At 41.9% G+C, this 18279-nt stretch overlaps 1 long non-coding RNA gene across 3 annotated transcripts; it reads left to right on the top strand.

Moving 5' to 3' along the window:
• The first annotated feature begins 254 nt into the window (after window positions 1-254).
• LOC122457821 lies at window positions 255-17637 on the top strand. 3 transcript variants are annotated; one of them, XR_006277495.1, is made up of 3 exons: window positions 255-339; window positions 10575-10702; window positions 15051-17637. It is a non-coding gene; the product is annotated as an uncharacterized LOC122457821 (long non-coding RNA). The 3 variants fall into 3 exon arrangements; XR_006277494.1 differs by lacking the exon at window positions 255-339 and adding an exon at window positions 4571-4760; XR_006277496.1 differs by lacking the exon at window positions 255-339 and adding an exon at window positions 4571-4735.
• The last annotated feature ends 642 nt before the right edge of the window (window positions 17638-18279 follow it).

Consider the following 18279-nt stretch of genomic DNA (forward strand, 5'->3'; position numbering starts at 1 on the left):
GCATGGGGAGTTGGATGGGTCAGGGGTTCTGAGGGGGGCAGTCAGGGGGCGGGAAGTGGGAGGGGGTGTATAGGGGGCAGGGGCCAGGCTGTTTGAGGAGGCACAGCCTTCTCTACCCAGCCCTCAATACAGTTTTGGAATCCCGATGTGGTCCTCAGGCCAAAAAGTTTGCCCACCTCTGCTATAGAGATACAGAGATCATCACAGAACTGAGACCAAGACCACAGGAAGGTAGGAGATTCCACAAGGAGACAGTTTGCTAGACTTGGAGATAGAGAAGCAGAGATAGGTCACACCTGTTCAAGTGCCCAAACTATCCTCAAAGACAAATGTAACCAGGTGAGTCTGTGGTGAAGACAAAATTCCAACTAGATTACGTGCTAAGTAGCCTCTGGTTGAAGGGATATATGGTGGGGACCAGGGCACCAATCATTTGTTTTTAATGTTTATATTTAAATGTTTGCAAAATGAGGAAGATGTATTATGATTGGTGGAACTGGAGTCAGAGAACCAATGTTTCCTGGAGGGACTGTTATCGACAGGACATCAGGGAATGTGGGGAATTAGTGTGGAAGCAATACAGCCACATGGACAGAACAGTGCACAGTCCAATTGTTCAACTCAACCTGCGTTCAGCATCCTTATTTTAGTTCCTTCTGTGCTGCTGACACATGGAGCAGACCAGTTCCTCTATTGATTATGATTGCTTGTTAGTTGTAGTATTTCTTCCCAGGTGATGCCAGTGCATTCAGTTTCCTCTGTCAGTGTCTTCTGCCTGTTCTTCCTTGGCCTTGGTTTTCTCTTTCCTCCCTCAGATAGCCAATTCAATGCTTGCTTAGCATGCCTCCCATCTTCCATACTGTGTACATGTCCCATCAATCTAAACCTTCTTCCTTTGATGATATTTTCTAACCTCTGTCAGCTCCTTTATTCTCACTTTTTTTGGTCTTTCCATGAAATGTGTAGTATCTTCCTCAGCCATCTGTGATGGCCAGCCTCCAATCTCTTTTTGGTAGCCACTGTCATTGGCCAAGTCTCTTCTTTGTATAGCAGCAGTGTGCTTAGTACACTCACATGTATAATCTGACCATTAGTTTGGTGTGGAGACCTGTCTGATCAGATGTTGCTCATTCTTCCAAAAGTGGTGTTTGCTTTGCCTAATTGTGTATGAATATCTTTATTGCAGCCACGTTCAAATGTTTTCACACTCCCGAGACAGCAGAACTCTGTTTGATTTCTTTTCCATCCATGTATGTCTTTGCATCTGTTGTCTAGTTGCCTATCTTCACAATCTTGGTTTTCTCTGCATTTACTTTCAATCCAATTTTTGCTGCTTCTTGTTTTACCTCTGATGTAAGGGCAATCATTTGTTCCCTGTCATACCCAATTAAGCAATGTCATTGGCAAAGTCAAAGTTGTGTAACTCATCTGTGCCAACTCATTTTATGCATTCCACAATGCCTTTTGTTGCTTGCTTCATCACCCGGTCTATTGCTAATGCAAAGAGGATTCTCCCTCTTTTTTGCATTCAGCTTTATTCTTTATACATGAAACATTTGTGAGGCAGCAGAGAGGAACTGATGTTTTGCCAATAGACCCAAGCTGAATGCGAACCTCAGAAGCTGAAGGCCTGTTCTTAACATTCAAGTGGGTTGAAAAATTAGGCAAAGCCCTATCCATACGTCATATTTTAAATCATTCCTTAGTGAAAAAATGTTCCTTAAAGCAGTTAGTCTACATGCACACGCAACTTGTTTGATGTAAGTATTGAACAGCTCTGAGTTTCAATCTAGTAACTATCATTTAATATTTACCATGTAATTCTCGATTGTATTTAAGAAGCTGTGTTCTAGTCACCTAGATAATATATACTATTATACACAATGGACTAAGTGAAAATGCCAACATACAATCAGGATCACACAAAGGCTAATATGCTCAGATAAAAGTAAACTGAAGAAAGTGTTAACCTTTATTTCAGGCAAACCGTCTTCTTTTGGTGTTTTGTCTTTGAAACTATGCAGCAAGTTCTTCTGGAAGGGCACAAAGAAAAAAAATCATTATAATCTTATTTAATTCTATGACAGCTCTTCACTCAGACGTGAAGAGCCTCAGGTGACATGACTTAGGCCAATTGTTTCACTTATCAAAAATAGATAACATAAGCCCTAAACAAATCTGGCTGCATGGTTGTTTTTTGACCTCTTATGGAATGTTTGTCAATTGTCACTTTGACTCACAGCCCTACATTAAGAAGATTGAAAAATATTGCTTTGCTGGTGTAGATTCATATTGACATAGTTTTTTTCTGTAGCAGTATATCATCAATGTAATGCTGTGCTCCTCTGATGATTTAGCACACACAAATATAGCACAAGCCAAAGGACATTGGTAAGGAGCTTATTTATTTCTGGTTTATGTTGTTTTACTTGTGCCTGAACATAAAGGTAAACGTTTCAGCTTTATTTTGGGCTTGTAGACAGACAGACACAGACAGACAGACAGATTCTCCATTCTGCTAAGGCCACTTTGCATTGTACAGATTGGCCTTAAATCATTCAAAGGTTCTCCGTGGTGGATTTCTCCTGTGTAGAAGGGGATCTTTACTTTAGTAGAGACACCCTAGATGTATATTATGTTAGTCATTCTCACCAACCCCAGCATAAATGGTAAGTAGGAGCATGATGGGTGGGCAGAAGTATGCATTAGCAGTGGAAGAAGGGTGTAGCAGAGTTGAGCTCCACTGGGCCTAATCCTTCACTGGCAAACAGAACCTTTTGCAATAGCGTAAGTTAGAGTAGGACCCACCCTGCTTTAACTCCTGCTTGGATTGGGCAGGGATCTGCAGCAGGCTCCCTACAGACACTACATAAGAATACAGCTCAGACATAGTGCAGAATAGGGGCGATAATGTATATAAAATATACATAGATGCACACCCAAATATGGCAGGCATTTTTATATGGTAAATTACAGAGCTATTTTGATAAACGGTCTTCCTTGTGCACCGTTGATCATTTCACCTACTTCACTTTAAAAATAAAATAATTTGTTGGAGAAGTGTTTCCCTTTTCTCCCTGAAATGTGGAATTTCACCAAAAAAATTACACATTTGTGAGACACATGACGGGCAATTTTCAGTCCTTGAATACTATTCAATGAGCAGTGAAACATTAAAGGTCTGATGTCTCACAATATTTTGGAGATAGAAATGGGAGCTTTATACCACAGGAAAGTTTCCTTCTAAACTTGGATATTACTGAGGAAATGGACTTCACAGTAGCAGAAAAGCTGTAAAACAGCTATTATAGGCAGGGCTGGTAGTACCACTTATTATTAAGGTTACTTATTATTAAGGTTTGCCAGATTTAACCATTCAGACTGAAATTTTCCATGCTGGATGTTTGCCACAGGCCTCCTTTTCCAAGAATGAGGGTAGGACAACATATATTCTTTTGACCACATTAAAAAATTCTGGCTACCTTTTCTTTGAAAATCTCTAATGCCCTCAAACTCTGGGGCAGAGAGTTGAAATTGTGCGTGTGAAATTTTCACTGCAATTGCTGCTCTGGGCTGCTATGGACCAGGTCCAGGCACTAGAACAGAAAGCAGGGAAGCTGTGTTTCCTGTGCTCTCAATGACCCTCATGCTGGGGCCAGCCAGCAGGAGAGGAAGCTATCTGATTCAAATGCAGAGGAGACAATAAATGAACCTGCAGGAGCAGAGAGAATAGATTTGAAAAAGGATCCAGGGGCAGGGGGTGACTAGTACTGGAGGCTGGCAGGGAGGTAAACTGTGACTGGGAATTTGGGGGTGACTGGGAGCTTGTGGGGAGGGGGGAAGGAACTGAGCTCAGAAGAGGAGCTGTGGGTGGGGCAAGGGGGAAGGAGTAATTGTTACTCAGAACTCACAGTTTGGGAGGAATGAAGGTGGGTGGGAGGGAACAGCTGACACATCTGATAAGGAGCTGGGTACAGATAGAAAACTGGGACTGAGACTGGATGAGAAGCCCAGGGAGGGAGACTGGGACTGGGAGTAGGTGGGAGCTGGGCAACTGGAAGCCAGAGGGAAGGAGAGAGACAGATCAGATGAAGAGCTGGTGGGGGAGGAGGAACTGGGACTGGCTGGTCCAGGAGACTGGGACTGGGATAAGAAACCTGAGGAGTAGAGATTTGCACCAGATGAGGAGAATGGAACTGGGACCCGGAGCCAGGAGTGGAGAAGAGACAGGATTCTGCCAGAGACAGGTTGGAGAGGGTGGTACTGAAGGGGTCAAACTTCGGGGGAAACAGGCAGAAGAATCTGTGCCTACAAAAATACATTCCTTCATAGTTCTGGAATGGACCCCTCCTCATTCAGTGCCCAGGATGGAGCTGCTCTGGAGAGCATGCAGGGCTGTGTTGTCAAGGCGACTGTTGTCTGAAGGACTCATGCTTCATTTGTTGCAGAAGTTGGAAGGTGTGAGAGTAGGAGGCAGCGGACTGCAGAAAGAGAAAGGATAGTTCATGGTTAAGGCATGTCAGAACCATACAGCTAAGGGTAGCCTAGAATTCCTCCTTCCCTGTAAGAAGCTCAAATAACCTGGTTGGTACCTGACCAAAAGGACCAATGGGGAAAGAAGATACTTTCAAATCTGGTGGGGAAGGGGGAGGCTTTGTTTGTGCTCTTTGTGTGGGGGTTTTCTCTCGGGACTGAGAGGGCCAGGCAGAAATCCATCTCCTCCAAACAGTCCTGAGTGAGTCCCTAATATTACAAAAATAGTAAGTAAAGCCAGGCAATGCATGTTGGGTTATCTTTTGTTTTAGCTTGTGAATTTTCCCTTTGCTATAGGGAGGTTTATTCCTGTTTTTTGTAACTTTGAAACTAAGCCTAGAGGGAGTTCCTCTGTGTTTTTGAATCTTTTGTTACCCTGTAAAGTTATCTTCCATCCTGATTTTACAGAGATGATTCTTTTACCTTTTCTTTAAATAAAATTCTTCTTTTAAGAACAAAAGCTTTCGTGAGCTACAGCTCACTTCATCGGATGCATCTGTAGCTCACAAAAGCTTATGCTCAAATAAATTTGTTAGTCTCTAAGGTGCCACAAGTACTCCTTTTCTTTTTGCGGATACAGACTAACACGGCTGCTACTCTGAAACCTGTCTTTTAAGAACCTGATTGATTTCCAGTGTCCTAAAGACCCAGGGGTTTGCATCTTTGCTCACTTTGTAACCAATTGGTTAGGATATTATTCTCAAGCCTCCCCAGGAAAGGGGGTGTAAGGGCTTGGGGGGATATTTTGGGGGAATAGGAACTCCAAGTGGTGTTTTCCCTGAACCTTTGTCTAAATTACTTGGTGGTGGCAGCATACTGTCCGTCCAAGGACAAATAGAGATTTGTGCCTTGTGGAAGTTTTAACCTAAGCTGGTAGAAATAAGCTTAGGGGGTCTTTCATGTAGGTCCCCACATCGGTACCCCAGAGTTCAGAGTGGGGAGGGAACCTTGACAAGGTAGTTGAATGCTGCCATATAAAACTGCATGCTATCCCTGCATCTGTTACTGAGTTCCTGTGTGATACTAGACAAGGTATTTAAACCAAATTCTTCATGGTTGTCCCTTATTGTGTGTTCCTCATTTTCTGAGTGCCTGACTTGAGATGCTAGGATTTGATCTGAAGGAGTGCTGAGCCCTCACCTCTGCAACTAAAGTTTATGGGATCTGTGCTTTGACCATATAAAGTGCCATATAATGCTACGTATGCTGAAAAATAAAGTTCTTGGTGTTTCAGATTGAGCACCCAAAATTAATGGCTACATTTTATCTTAATCTCTTTATGCCTCAGTTCTCCATTTGTAAAATGGGAAGAATAGTATCCCGCATCTCACTGGAGTGTTCTCTGTTCAGAACAGGTTGTGAGTAATGTACAGTAAATAGAGCATGGGGCCACACATTAAATGAGCACTTTTCCTACAGTGCACTAAATAAGGCATGCGGTCATGTGCTGAAACCCTGTCTCATAATACACATGCACAAGGGGGCTGAATTAAACTTGTGCAGGTAACCTTAATTCTGGCACTTCCTAATTTATGGGTGCTTGATTTTGCTATCTTAATAATGTCTTGTATGTTGTTTTTTATGTAATATTATATATAGTGTGTGTACTGGTAGAGATTACATCCTAAATGGCAATGTGGTGCTATGTGTAAGGGGACTGTTGCCCCCTTACTAACATTCAGTGGGGGGGTTTTGGTTGGCTAGCTCCCAGTACTAAAAGGGGAAGGGTCGATGGGAAATCAGGACCCTGAGACTGACAACCCCCAGGACAAATGGGGAGAGGCCAATGCTTCAGGTCAGCCTGAATGACAGGGCGGGCAGGCTAATCAGAGAGTCAGGAGGCCTGGGAGGTCCCGTCTTCTGAGTGAGCTGGATTTGCCTGGGTCAGACAGAGTGGGGCTGAGTTTAGGAGAAAGCAGGGGCCCAAGCTAAGCTGGGGAGCAGAGCTGTGCCAGATCCAGCGGGACCAGAAAAGCAGCCCAGAGAGCAGACCCTGTCCTGGGAGCAGAGCTGCAACCCCAAAGCCAGAGGCACAGCCCAGAGAGAGCAGACTTGCCCTGGGAGCAGAGCTGCAGCAACCAGAGCCAGAGGGGCCAGAAAAACAGCCCACGAAGCAGGTCAGTGCTGGGAGCAGAGTCACAGAAGCAGCCTGCAGAGCAGACCTGTCCTGGGAGCAGAGCTGCAGCAACCAGAGCCAGAGGGGCCAAAGAAGCAGCCCAGGGAGCTGGAGGCAGAGCAGCCGCAGCAGCAGTGCAGAGAGAGTGATGGAGCTGGGGCTGGAGCAGTCCGGAGCTGGGTGCGGTGAGCAGCTGGGGAGAGCGACGGGGACCCTGGGCAGTGGGCCCAGCAAAGGGAGACGCCTCAGCCAAGGGGCTCTGCAGGTTAGGCTTGGATCATAACCGCAACAGGGCGGGGGCGACACTGGGAAGAAGGGTCCTACCACTTAGAGCCTGAGAGCGTGTGGCCAGCACCAGAGCAAGTGTCCAACCTGCAGCATCCCTGCAGCACAGCCAGGGCCTGAGAAGAAGGCCTGGGACTTACAAGGAACAGACTGTGAATTGCCCTGACATTCCAGAGACACTGTTTGTGATGTTCCCTGCCGCAGAGCGGGTTGATGTGTTTTCTTTAACCTTTCCCATTTTTCCTTATTCTTTTTAAAATTAATTGTTGATTAAATAACTTGCATTTGCTTTAACTTGTATTTAATGGTCAGTGGGTCAGAAGTGCCCAGTGCAGAGAGAGTACCCCAGAGTGGGGACACCCTAGCCCCTGTCCTAGGTGACCACAGCAGGGTTGGGGGTCGAGCCCCCCAGGAATCCTGGGCCCAGTCTTGTTGGGGTTATGAGGACTCTGCCAGACAGGAGGGTGGAAGGGGAGCCCTCAAGGGCAGGGAGGCCACTGGGTAAAGGAAGTGGGAGCGAGGACTCAGATCCTTTCGCTAGCCCACTTCACCGGGGTAGTGCAGAAGCCAGGAAAGTTCCCCACAATAGTGGGACTATTCCGCTGCTTACACATGGATAAGGCATTCAATTGGGAGTCAGAAAATTGGGTTTCTATTTCTTTTTTTCTGCCACTAACATGCTATGAGATCTCGAGCAAGTTATTTCACCTCTGTCCCACAGTTTCCCCATCTAATAATTAGGAATAATTACCTTTCTTTTTGAAGTTCTTTGAGATAAACAGACTAAACACATTATGGATTAGTGAAAGTGCTAAGTATTATTAGGATATGTTCATTTTATCATGCCCCTCTGACTACCTCACCTGCACTCTTGTCATTAATCTAGCTCCAACAGGATTTAGAGCATTCCAGGCCTTTCAGCAACTTCAGATGGTTAAAACAAAACAAAGCAAAGCAAAACCAAGCAATTTGGCAGATGATATTTCCCTTTTTCACTCTGTGAAATTTCCATTCCCCAAATTACCGTGGCCTGCATGCGTAAATAAAGATAGAAGCTTTATTCCACTGGAGAAGGGAGTGTGCATAGTCCTAACAGGAAATACAGCACATGCTTCTAACTGTGAAATGTCCCCAGATATTTAATGTTAAAAGTCCATGGCATCTTTATGGATAGAAAACTATTTTAGATAATTTTAAAGAGTTTATAGCATTCTTTATATTTGGACTCATGGCAATTAAAACATCTGGCTTCGCCTGTGAAGATCCCAAATAGACAAAAAGATCTCAATAAATTTTTAAAACTTTCTCAAACATTTGTCAAATGCTTTCCCCCCCCCCCAACCCAAATGGTGTATATGGAATGTACATTGGTGTGGACTGCAAGGCATATTTTACTGCCAGTTAAGATGATCTGCATACTCTCATGGCTTTGCAACTATCCCAAATTCATGCTCGTAAAACTTTGATACAACACCATAATGCATTCTCTATAAATATGTGTGTGATGTGTATATACGTAAAAATTTAGAAAGATGCACTCTCTGCTCTGAACAGCTTGCGAGAGGAGATCTGAGTGTTAAAGAGACAAGAGTGCTTTCTGTCTGTATGCACTCCTGTCCCCTTACAGAATTCCTGCACTTTTGAAGCAAAAGAGAGTCTTCAATGCAGGAACTCACTGTTATTTGATGGGATTATTCAGCCAGCTGTTCAGGAAATCCATTGCAGGGACAGGTGAATTTCAAGGGAATATGATTGTATCTAATGAAATATGCCCAGTCTGTTAGGGTGAGGAAGCAGAAAATGGCCTTGTACATCATTTAGATTGCCTCAAATTACAATTAAATTCATACTCTTTGGGGCGGGATGATGTCTGTTGATTTATACAGTAAGGTCCCTAGCAATTTGTTAGCCCTGTAAAATAATAATATGATGGAGCCAGGAGGAAAGAAATGGGATAACATGGAGGTGTTCTTCTTTTGGGGAATGGCCCTGTAATGGGGTAGCTGCCTCCGAAACACTGCCTCATGACCAGGGGTGCCTTAGCACTACCCTTCTCTGCTTTTTCTCTCTTCCGGGCCCATTTCAAGACTCGTTCAATTCAATGATAGTTCAAACAGTCCCCTGTGGGTGTTCAATTTATTGAATCCTCCAGTGCATACAGCCCTCTAGGGCCTAAACCCAATTCAATGTCTCTCTCTCAATTAATCCAAAACACACACATTCTATATCCCAGCTAGCCTTTACAGTCTCTCCCTGGTCTCCCAGCCTGGAGAGCTTTCTCCCACTCTTTATTGCTTTCCTTCTTTCACCACCTTACTGTAGTGTTTCTAGACATAACTGCAGTTTCTTTTTCCCAATTCTTTAATGACAAAGCAGGCTTAATTGAATAGTCTATAATTCTTAAATGCTTATTGGTTTATATTCTCTCACTCTGCCCCGTGTCCTTCGGGTAATGTAATAGGATTTTGTAATACTAGCTCATTTTGCCAATATTTTTTACTAAATAATATCACAGATGCCAGCTTCAAGCCCCACCCCACTCCACCCCTTTCCCCAACCCCCCACCCCTGCCCTGCCTCTTCCTGCCCGTGCTGTGCCCCAAGCCCTGCCACCACTCCACCCATTCCCCCAAGGCCACACCCCTGACACACCTCTTCCCACCTTCACTTCACCCCCCACCCGCCTCTTCCCATCCAGTTCTGCCCCCTCCCCCAGGTGCATGTATGTTCTAGCTCCAGTTTGGCCCTTGTCTTGCAACTGCTTCATTCACAGCTTAACTTTGAATAGCATGTGTAGTTTTAATATCATGTGTTAAATTCCCAACCATCCTCATATATTTGTTTGGTGATTTCATCATTTGGCCCAGAAAGTTAGCTTTTAGTGAAAGAAACTACTGGGTCTATCTGTAGAATATATATAGGTGTTGTAATAAATGCACCACACACAATTCATAGTGCCTGAGCTTGTATCCAATCTATTTTTTTTGGTTAAGTTCTGATTTTGATGCTGTAGTCAATATCTGGTCTGATTAAGGCTCTGTAGACCATCAGCAATATTTTCTTATCCCTCCCCCAATTGGTCTCAGCAAGACTTTTAGGCTGATTAATCCTTCCTGTACATTTATCTTTAACATTGTCTATATGATCTTTCTAAAGTAATTTAGGATCAAATATTACTCCTAGGAATTTAAACATTTTAACTGTACCTGTTTATTCTCCATATAGATACAGTTTACATTCCTTTGTAACTTTCCTTTTTTGTAAAGATCAGTCCTTTGGTTTTGGCAATGTAGACTTTGAAACCCCATGCATTTCCCCAATAAGAGGTCTCTCATAATGCTTTATTGATTCTTTTTTTCTGCCACCTCAATAGTCCCACTCCTAACCCACAAAGAACAGTTATCTGTGAATAGATAGGTGCAGTTTCCTGGGCTTCCTGCTCTTTTTATGTTGGGCTCACCTGATTCAAGGCTCATCCCATAATCAGGGCTGACTTAGCCCTAGGTTCTCCAGCCCATGGGCAAGCCATTCTGTTATAGATCTCCTTGCTGTGCTATGTCAAACAGGGTTTAGTGTACTGCACACAGTATGGAAGGGGATTAAAATTGACTGTAACTTGTGGCTCCTGTTATGCTTTGCAGGTCCCTTATAGAAGAGACAGTGCTTCAGACAGGAGAGTTCCACTGGACTTGCAAATGCTCATCTATAGATTCTGCATGCAAAGAACATTTCCTTCAGCTTATTCTGTTCGAGGGCTTTCGTATCTGAAGTATGGTATCTTTCATTTAGTTGTTTCCCTTCTTCCCCCTGTCTGTTTTGGACCGATTTATTTTTTTGAAGTTTTTGCCATTTCTTGCTTAGATTTAGGCTTACAAAGGTAGTTTATATTGACTTGCAAAGGTAGTTTATATTGATTGTTTTGTAGTTTTTTATTGCTTCTGTATAAAGCTGAATGAATGAGGAAGTAAGCTGAGGGAAAAATAACTATTCAACCCAAGTGTTGAATTGTGAACTACTCACAAACCCTATGTAAATTAGAAAAAAAATACTGATTAGCCATTTTTGTAACCTTATGCATTCTTTTTCTAAACATTTGCACAAGAAAAACATCACTCAGATGTATGTTTATGGAACGCTTATTTGGAGCCTGACTTTCATTTTGTGACAAAACCGACATTATTTGGTAGAAGCATTAGGAGTAGACATTTTGCTTTGCTCAACCAAGTTTTCAAATACCATTTTAGTGCATGTAAAAGGCAAATTCTATTTACAGATCTAGAATTTTATCAGATTTATAGATATTTAGTTCAAAGGGGAACACTATGATAACTTGTCTGATCTCTTGCATAACAGAGGCCATAGAATTTCACCCTGTAATTCTGGCAGTGGAGGAAATTATTCTTCCCTACTACCTTAATGGAGATCATTGAGCCCAATTATTTTTTAAAAATAAATCTGCTTTTTCTTTGCAACTGATCATTTTTGTCTGCAACTAGCTGAAGTCCCAGTGTATTACAATAGAACATTGCTTAACTAACATGACAGAGGGACAGACTTGTTAAAATATTTCCTTGACCGCTGGCCAGAGCCTGGATTGAGAAGGCCAGACCCTCACGTGATGTAAATTGCCATAGGTCCCTTGATTTTGATGTTCATTTCAGCTCAACAGAGCAATGAGAATTCACATCAGCTGAGGATCTGACCCAGAATGCATTAGGGAAGCCTACCACATTCCTTCATCTGGGAGAGTGCACATACACACATGCTGAAATTATTGTGTCAGTGGCCTTGGTATTCTGTTTGAAACAGAGCTTTACACTGGAAACTGCTTAACAACTGCACAACACCACAGGGACTGTATTACCTTCCAGATGCTCGGCTAGAGCCTTGACATGGAGGATATCAGAGGGATCCGATGTCTCCTACGTGAGTTCTGAGGTGTGTGGAGTATAGAGAGCACCTTAGCCATGTTTTAACCATATTCCTGAACTGTACTAACATCTTTGTCTATCCAAGACTTTGGTGAAGTTCCAGGATATAGTTAAAACATAATCAGGTCCTGCATATGCCTTGATTTGGAACTGTGTTTTAATTGTGCCAGACAATGATTGTGTTGCAACTGGGTCATAAGGACCCAGTTGCTTTTACAGAGTGGATTGCCCTTTGAAGTTCTTTCCACTTAGCTCAGTGTTTATACTGTGGAACGTGTAAAGCCAAAATCATAACTGTGCTGAGAAATAACACACACAGTGAATAAAATCTCATTTTTTGAAACAGATTGTGCTTTTGCTAGGTCCAAGAAAGATCCATTTGGAGCACATCTATGAAATAAAGTAGTAAGCTACCAACTTAGTTAAATTGGTGGCTGGAGGGCAAGCCTACATGGTGGCTGTTGCTTTTATTCTCTGCCTTCATCAACCAAAGCCCGGTAGAGCACGCACACACACACACACACACACACACTGTATATATAGTGTGGAAGTGCTACAGTGCCACCTACTGCATGTTTTAGAGGAGGGTGTGGATGCTACTGCAGCAGGGTTGCTGTTCTCTTGCTTTGTGTGATTCTGTGTATGAGTGTAGAGAAATAATTAAAAAACAGAACAGAAATCCAAAATGACTGTCGGACCCATACTGGGAATAACAAGACTACAGCATCTTTAAGTCTTTACATTTTGGACAGAACAATTTGAAATCAAAATGGGGGTTATTCATTTCAGTGATATGTATGTAAAGATCAGCTAACAATATATAGTATTGGCATCTGTAAAATTTCCATATAAAAAGACAATCTTTTATATCTGTCTACAGCATTTGTCAGGAAACGAATGTTTTCACTCCCTCTTTAGTACTATCTCATCTAAAACCAGGAAAATGCAGAACCAGTGGACAAGAATTCTGTGATTTGTGCCAGTCTGTTAGTCTTAGTATTACATTCTTATTAAAGACCATAAGCTGCAAATTCCTGTTTTTTTTAACATGAAACCATCCCCTGGTCCAGTCTAAATACCACTTTGTTTACACTGATTTAGTAACCAGATGAGATTGCATAGTTGCTGTCTTGAGTTCCCTCAGCAGGTGAAATTACTTGCTGAGCAGCACAAAAACATGGTGGGAAATGGCTGTGCCATGTGGATCTTTCCAGTATTTATTTAATGTTATGTTACTGCTTGAGACTGAAGGGTAGCAATATTTAACACGCAGCCAATATGATGACTAATAATGGGCAGAAAAAGCTGGGTAACAAGTGAAACTGTAACTCACATGCTGTATTTTATGTAATTGTCTGTGCCCTTATAATAGCAACTCTCTTTGGAGTTTTGCAAACCACAAACAGTATGTTAGTTAGGTGTCTCTTTCTCCGAGTAATAGGTCTCTTTCAGAACTGCTGGCATGCTAGCTCATTAAAGCTGGTGTGCTCTGAGTTGCTGCAGCCAGTGCTTTTGAATTTATGAAGACAGGAGATTTCAGAGAAAATTCATGTTCTCAGCCATGATAATTGCATCTCTGGGTGGCAGGAAATTCTCTAAAATAAATAGGACAATGATACTTGACTACATTTTGGCTTTTTAAGCCAAAGTTTAGTAAATTTATGTTAGTTCAAAATTTTTACTATATTATACTGTTAACTATGGACATTTTATTTTTTGTAATGTAATATCTAAGATTGGGGCAAGAATTTTTTATGCATTCAGTTCATCATCATCATTTTTCTTATTGTTAGTAGGCACAATATTCCATTTATGTTGGCAAAAAGGAGCATAGCAGGTGAAGGTGGAGCAGGGGGTATGGAAGGGAAAAGTAGCAGTTCTGTGGCATGTGCTCCCCACCCAACATTGCAGCTGTTCCTTCCCAGGCATACATCATAGTTGGGAATCAAAGGGTCAAACAGGATTGAGGGGTCTGAGGAGGTGGCAGCAGAACAGCTACTTTACACTCAGTACTACAGAAATATACAGGAATTAGCTGCCCTTGGCAACTTCCTTGGCTCATTTGAAGAGTCTATAGGTACACATATCTCTCAGGAGTCTTGCTTCTCTTTGGAAGGTGGCCCAGTGAGCTGTGTGGATGACCTAGGTACCTGTTTGACTAATGGGGGAGCCTTGGGGATGAAGCTTGCTGTTGTTATTATTTGTGTAGAGAGAGTGCGTCTAGGCCCAGCCAAAATTGAGGCCTCACTGTACTAGGCACTGTAAAAACACGTAGTAAGAGATAGGCCCTGTCCTGAAGTGCTAACAACGGGAATACAGAGGCACAGTAAGGTGAAGTGACTTGCCCAGAGTCACAAATGGCTGAACCTGCCCATCCGTTTAGTATCCTTTCCACTGAACCCACTGCCTAATTTCCTTGATAAACCCAGCCCTCAGTTTGGATTTCTGGACGCTGTCACATCCTCCCTGAGTGAAATAAGGAATCACTACTGGAGGGGAAAATGTGAAGGAGACTTCATGAGGTGAACCTTGAGGAGTTTCCAGCATTTTTTCCCACCTATCGATTTTTCTTCAATAGGGGTAAAACCTGCTCAGTTTTATTTAATTTTTTCCTGATTGTCTTTTCTTGAGTCCAGGTTTCTTTTCAAAGTCAACAGATATCTCAGCAGAATGTCCTGAATTTTGACGTCGACTTTAGTTACGGGGCAGAATCACTGCTGATGGTTTTCCCTGTCACATTTTCTAGGCTCTTGCTATGCAGATTTTTGTCCATGTGTTTAGTGAAAGAAAACATTTTTAAAGGCTCTCCTTACTGGTGAAAGAAGAAAGTATTTCCTCCTTTTTCTCCAGTCCTGCTGCTGGCTGTTCATTTTCTATCAGTAGAGAATGTCTCTTTTGGAAATGAGCGAATAACCATTTTGAATCAAACATCTACAAATGCAAAGTCTTTTGAAACTTCAAAAAATACATTTTTTAATAAATAAGAGTTCACTGAGACACTACAGAGATAAAATTTACAGAAGCACCTTGCAGATGACAAGAAGAAACTGCTAAAAATTTGAGTGCAAGGCAGAGCACAGGAGCACTTCCCACATGCTTGCTGGAGGGTACAAGCATTTGGTTTTGATGTGAAAGTTGTTTCAAAAACTCATTTTTATACACTGACTTTTCATTCTTTTTGTCTAGGTTTGGCAGTTATTTTAATCTATAGACAGTGGGAGGTGGATAGCACTGAATTCTGTCCATGAATTCATTAGATCCTATAAAAGGCACATAGCGATTTTTCTCTTGAAGGTCTAAATGCAAGGACCCCACTTGAGTAATGAGCTGTGCAATAGGTATTTCTATCAGGGGAAAGGAAGGAATTCTTCTCCGCAAGCTTTGGAGTGGCTAAGAATCTGTTTAGTGGGAGTTTCTTCAGACCAATGCTGAGGAACTTTCTCTAGCTCCATTGTGTTCCCGCTGCAGAGGAAAGACTGGATAAGCCATGCAATGGTGAATCCTCTAGTTCTTCCCATCATTTGCTCAGACCCGCTCCATTCTCACATGCCTCATGCACTGCTGCACAATTAGGACAGGCTGAATGTGCAGGGCAGGCACCACCAAATCCAGCCAACCCTTTCAGAGCAGAATTTGACTGATTTACTTCAAGGGGGACTTTTGTGGCAGTGGAGGCCACAGTAGCATCTAAACAAAGACAAGGCTTTCTTTCCTGTATCACTCAGCTGCTACCAAAATGGGGATTCAGCTATAGTACAGTGAATATTAAGGTAGTATAAGGATTTTGCATGACCTTTAAAATGCTATGGGATGGAGGGGGTATCCATGGTCTGACCATATAAGAGGCTCAGCATCCACAACTTTCACTGATTTCACTGACAATGCTCACCCTTCCAGAGGATCCAGCCTGCAAAGGACTTGCAGAATGAGGCCCCTAGTACCTGGATCATCCATTTAGCTTGGTCTGAGCTCCCTCAAATATTGCAGATTGAAAAGCCTGAATGAGATTCAAATGCTGTTGGGTTCACATTCAACATAAGAGAGACTGTCAAGAAAACAAAGAGAGGAGAAGAGAGAAAAAGAAGTCCAGTGAAAATATGATGATAGATGGCAAAGGGGGGACACGAGAGGGAGAAACCAAATAGAGAGAGAGAAAAAAAATGAAAAGAAGAGAGAGAAAAATTCTAACAAAATGAAATACAATATACATACAAACAGAGAGGGAAGCCGGGGGCAGCACAGCTCCCCATCCTCTGCCTGGTTTGGGGAAGCACAACTCCTCCTCTTCCTTGGCTTCCTTTAACCACTGCATGCAAATATATTTGACACGCATTTAATACAATGACCAACAAAAGAGAGAAAAAAGATGGGTTTAACAGACGAATCTACAAGTGTGATCGTTAATGCCAGCCTTTCTCTGAGAGTGTAAGCAAGTGGACATTAGTGGGACATTCTTCTAGCCTTAAGAGACGGCATTTTTTGAATGGAATATTTTTTAATTGAATCACAAATGTAAAACATGGAGGAAAATGTGTAATAATATAGATTCTAAGGCCGAAGGGTCCACTGTGATCTTTTATTCTGTATAACACAGGCCATAGACTTCCCAAAATATAAAAAGTTTTGAATGTGTTAATTACATTTGCAAGCCCTTCAAACCAGTTTGAGAAGGTACCAAAATCTCAAGCTCCCTAAAACTTACCTATCCCTACCAGCAACAAAAACAAAGGGAAATTAAGTTAGTCATTTTATTTTAGTGTCACTTGACTTTATTATCGATCAGTCTTACAGTATCTGTTGGGTCTTAGAAATCAAGTGCTAAATGAATCCTGAATGTTGTGCTGTTATCTCATTTAAAAGGATTCCTTCTGTGTCATTGCCAAAGCAAAATGATATGAATCACCCATGTACAGTTATATTATGAAACTTCATTATCTTGTGTCTCTCAAAAATGTCCAACTAACATTGAAATTAACAGGCATAATCAGAAAGTTTTATTTATTCAGCAGTATTCTGGTTTGGGGGCAGACAGTTGTCACCAGCTGTGTTTAAATAATATAAGGAATTTCATGGCTAGACTATTAGAACAGTATATATTAATGCAATTTTGGTAATAACAATAATAAAAAAATAAGAAAAGATGTTAATCTGAGAGCAATTTTTCACATACAAGGTCCTCTCTCCCTTAAAGAGATGAAATTGTGAGGGGCTAGAGGTTTCCAAATAAGCGCCATCTCAGTGAATTGTCTATTCATGTGCTAAGCAGGATGCTTTTAGTCTTCTGTATGTGATTTTTTTCCAATATATTTGTCAAGGCATTTGAGAAGATTGTATTTTTTACAGTGTTTCTAATCTTTTAAATCAAAGGGAAAAGGGAGAAAAGAAGCAAAGGTTAAAAATTTGATATCCCTAGTAGTGAAAATATATCCTGCTTTGGGAAAAAATTCTGTGAAATGAGCTGTCAGAATTTACCTTCTCTCTAGCTGCTACATTGCACGGGCGTGAAGAGAACTGGAGCGGCCGCTGATGCTTTCCTTAGATTCCAATGCACCTAATCATATTTTCAATACCGTACTTTTTCATCACTGCAGGAGATGACAGAATTTTGTGACAATTCTGGGAAATGCTTTCCCTTCTATGAATTATGAATATTTCACAAAAGCACCACAGTAAATGAAATAGGTTTGTTCTTCACAGACCTAAGAGCCGGTTAGCAGTTAGTTTCTCTGTTTCTTATACTTTAGCTCTGATGTTATTACTATTAAGATACCAAATAGACACCTTTGGAAAATGTAAATTTCCTCCAAATTTGAATGACCAAGAAACCAATTTTGATTTCTATATTTACCCTGAGGTTTGTTTTTCCCAATGTTTATGAAATATGGTCCAAATTCTGGCCTGGGTTGGAAGTGACAGAAAGGTATTATTACCATCTGACAGTTGTTCAGTAGCCTCTTTGATTCTATTTAGCAATTTCAGTCTGCTTCATAGGCAGCAATTGTCTGTATCACTTAAACAACTATAATAGCACTAAACATTTAATAATCTCAGTAGAGAGACCAGGGACAGAAGACCTAATCCCAATCCTGCAAAATTATCTATTGACTTTAATGGGAACTTTGCCTGAGTAAGAGCCATAAGTTTGGACCACTGGTCCTGATCCAACTCCCACTGAAGTCAAAGGAAGTCTTTCCAGTGATTTCAAGAGAAGAAATGAGCATGGTTTGGTCTGTATTGCCTAAACATGCACAGACACACACATCATCCCTTTAGGTTAAGGTTGCGGCACGTGGGCTCCAAATTATCATCAAGTCACTTCTGGAATGGGATTATCTTCCTCCAGTGGGAAATAGCCTCAAGAAGTGACTGCATGGGATGCAGGAGTGGTTATTTATGGGCTATTCCCATAACATTC

This window comes from Dermochelys coriacea, chromosome 1 (assembly GCF_009764565.3).
Source record: "Dermochelys coriacea isolate rDerCor1 chromosome 1, rDerCor1.pri.v4, whole genome shotgun sequence".
Taxonomy (NCBI): domain Eukaryota; kingdom Metazoa; phylum Chordata; order Testudines; family Dermochelyidae; genus Dermochelys; species Dermochelys coriacea.